This window comes from Scylla paramamosain, chromosome 4 (genome assembly GCF_035594125.1).
Source record: "Scylla paramamosain isolate STU-SP2022 chromosome 4, ASM3559412v1, whole genome shotgun sequence".
NCBI lineage: Eukaryota > Metazoa > Arthropoda > Malacostraca > Decapoda > Portunidae > Scylla > Scylla paramamosain.
The window spans coordinates 18797027-18800839 of NC_087154.1; positions in this window are offsets into that span (position 1 = coordinate 18797027).

A 3813-nucleotide genomic window follows, 5' to 3' on the forward strand; every position below is an offset into this window, starting at 1 on the left:
GAGATACTCAGCTAAGAGTGTCAGCATTCTTGAAGGTTACTGTAAGGATCTGTAATAGTTTACGCTGAAGAGAGTGATGAAAGAGAGGCATGAGGGAAGGAGAAAATAAAGGGAATGAGACGCAGCAGAAGGTGAAGGGACTGGAATCCTCTTGGTCTGTTGACTGACAGGTAATCAAAGTAACTGCAAACGGTTTCTAAGGTCATGCCGCTCTCGCTCTTTAGCTCTTGGTAGGTAAGAAACATTTGACAAGGGTCCATTTAAGCATTTGTTTATTTACCTTTTAAGTCAAGACTCGTTAAGACTTAGTACATGTTAGAGCTTGTTCTTTATCCAGCTTGTGATGGGGAACAACGACGCGACGGTCACACGGACACGTTATTAACCGCGTCTTATTCTGTTATTTTCTGAAGAACTAGAGGCAGCAGATTACGGCCTAGACGATCAGGCTCAGGTCGTTGACTGTCGGCAATCCTTCCTCTCTGCCTTTACATTACTAATTTCTCCAGGCTACTGCGAAAGATTCTCAATATTAAGAAAGCAGTCTGTAACACTTGTACATGACTATAACAAATTAAACGCCTCTTACTGTGTGTCATACATGGTAATGGAGACAGAGGTAGTGGCAGCTTTTTGTGCCACGTCAGTGATACATCAGGTATTGTTCACCATTCAGTCAACTTGTCGATATATTATGTATTCGCCTACAAGTGAATGAAACATCATTTGATCTTCCTCGCTCTCGCGTGGCATTCCTTTCTTGTATAGGAACTCGTGTATGTTCCTTCCCTGACCTTCCCCGAAGGTGTCCTCGCACCAGGAAAGACCAACACACAAGCCAAATACATAAAAACACGAACGAAATCACCGTGAGCAGCAGCTGCCACGCACGAAGAGTTTTGGGTCCCCATCTTTTGTTAGTGCACCTAAGTGTTGCAATATTTTCTTATCTTTAGGTTGCTTTGGTCTGAAATCCCTCTCAAAAGGTAAATGGGCATAGACAAGTGAACTCTTGATGGATCGTGGTACTGTGGCACTGTGAACGGAAAGGTGGTGTCCACAGAGACAAGAAAGAAAAAAAAAGAGAAAAGGCCAAATATTTAAAGCAGCAGAAGACGCTGTTGGCTAAGGACTGAATTAATACCCAGTGATTAGTGAACTGAAGTGTGTGTGTGTGTGTGTGTGTGTGTGTGTGTGTGTGTGTGTGTGTGTGTGTGTGTGTGTGTGTGTGTGTGTGTGTGTTGTGTGTGTGTGTGTGTGTGTGGGGTGACGTGGCTAGGAGAAGCTAGGCACGAGTTAAGAAAACGATTCTTCTTCTTCCTCCTCCCCATCTCTCCTTGGCGTCACATTCATTATTATTGGTGATGTGTCCTGCATTATGTATCCATCGCTAAGTTTAGTGACATTGGACATGGACCAAGAAAATCTATCAATACAAATATATTGTAGTGGTTCACGAGAGTGATGAAGAGGACAGATGAGAGAGGGTCAGCTTGTCAGTAACCTTATTTCAAATAAAAATAGAATTATATCTTTATTCACTGATAATGAAACTAAAAAAAAATAAAAAAATAAAAATAATAATAATAATAGATAAAATAAATAAATAAACTCGAATTTGAAAAATACCTCGGTCATAGATATTTACTTGATGTTTGCTGTGAGATTTTTTTTATACTTTGTTATTTATCTATCTATTTATTTATCTAATTATTTACTTATTTATATGTATGTCTGTTTATTTACTTTTGTAAATGATTAAAGGCCTTACAGACGAGTATCTCGGATCTCAATGAAGGCTCACTACGATGAAGAACAGTTATGCTGCTTACACACACACACACACACACACACACACACACACACAACACACACACACACACACATAAACACACAAATGAATACACATACACACACACACGCACACACACAAACACACACAATAAAAAGTAAAAAAAAAAAAAAAACGTACATCAGGAAGGTGACAAATGTATACAATTAGATGCAAGGAGGAGGTGAAGAATGCTTTATATTCCGTTGAGCCACTTCCTGCCGGCTTGGAGTTGTGACGCAAATGTGACCAGCAGATTGGTGAGAAACGCTAAGCGCCGACAACTAACCTCACAATTTTGCAATAAAGTTCAATTGAACCCAAATTACGTCCGTGTTGACGTCACTGTGACGCAATACTCCCCCACACCAAGTGCCCCCCACTGGTCCACTTCCTTCATCCATAGTTATTTTCTTTGTTAAAAGAGGACGATCGTGCATTTTCCTTCTCATGACATGGTTGCATAGTTTTAATATGAACAAGAACAAGAATATGCGGTGTTTTTGTCTTATTTTACCCAAAGGTCGTCGACTTTGATACAGGATTTCTCGCGTTATTATAGTAATAATAATAATAATAATAATAATAATAATAATAATAATAATAATAATAATAATAATAATAATAATAATAATAATAATAATAATAATTATTATTATTATTATTATTATTATTATTATTATTATCATTATTATTATTATTATCATTATTATTATTACTATTATTACTATTATTACTATTATTATTATTATTATTATTATTATTATTATTATTATTATTATTATCATTATTATTATTATTATTATTATTATTATTATTATTGTTATTATTATTATTATTATTATTATTATTATTATTATTATTATTATTATTATTATCATTATTATATTTATTAATATTATTATCATTATTATTGTTATAATTTTCATTATTATTATCATCTTCTTCATTATCATCATCATCACCACCAACATTTTCATAATCATCGTCTTCGTTGTTGTCGACGTCGTCATAATTTTGGTCATCGTTGTTGTTGTTGTTGTTGTTGTTGTTGTTGTTGTTGTTGTTGTTGTTGTTGTTGTTGTTGCTGCTGATGCTGCTGCTGCTGTGGCATCACATGTGGAAAAGATGTGCAAACGTTATTCCGCTTTAGGACTCAATTATGGCTGCGGACATAATGAAAATAAATCTGAAAACTAGTAGCAGTTTACGAAAAAAAAAACAAAAAAACATAATAATTTGCGCACATATAGATCTGCGTGAACACAATGCTTTATTGAAAAATGTTCGTACTATTGCTACTAAAAACATGAAACTTAAGCATCTGTAATGCCGCTTTGTATCACTGCCAAGCGTAAGAAGCATCGGAACTACAGAGTAACGCACACAAATAGGCAGCAGCTTGCCGTGTTTGTATGTGCTGCTTTGATGTAGTTGATTATACATGCTATATCTGGTTTCTCCCCACATAATCGTGAACCGAGACGAGGGAAGCTGTGGGAGGCAAGAAAATAAAGGGAGAAAGAGCTTCTCTATAAAACACCTTCTGTCGTCATATTAATTTTCATGCAATAGCCAACGGAGTGAGAGAGAGAGAGAGAGGAGAGAGAGAGAGAGACGAGAAGAGAGAGAGAGAGAGAGAGAGAGAGAGAGAGAGAGAGAGAGAGAGAGGAGAGAGAGAGAGAGAGAGAGGAAATCAGCAGAACACCTGGCGCCGAGGTAGTTTTCTCATAATAAGTTGAACAAAATATATTTTAAATATATTCAAAATGAAAAAAAAAACGCATACGGGATTATCGTGAATAATATCAATTTAGTGTTGACTGACTTTGGGTTTGACAAATTAGAAATATAATTTTTCTTAGTTATGACATTTGTTTATTTAAGGGATCTTCACAGAATAATATTCCGCTACTACCAGTACTTTCTTACGTATGATAACGTATCTGAGTGCCACTCCAGTGAATTACATAATGCAAAGT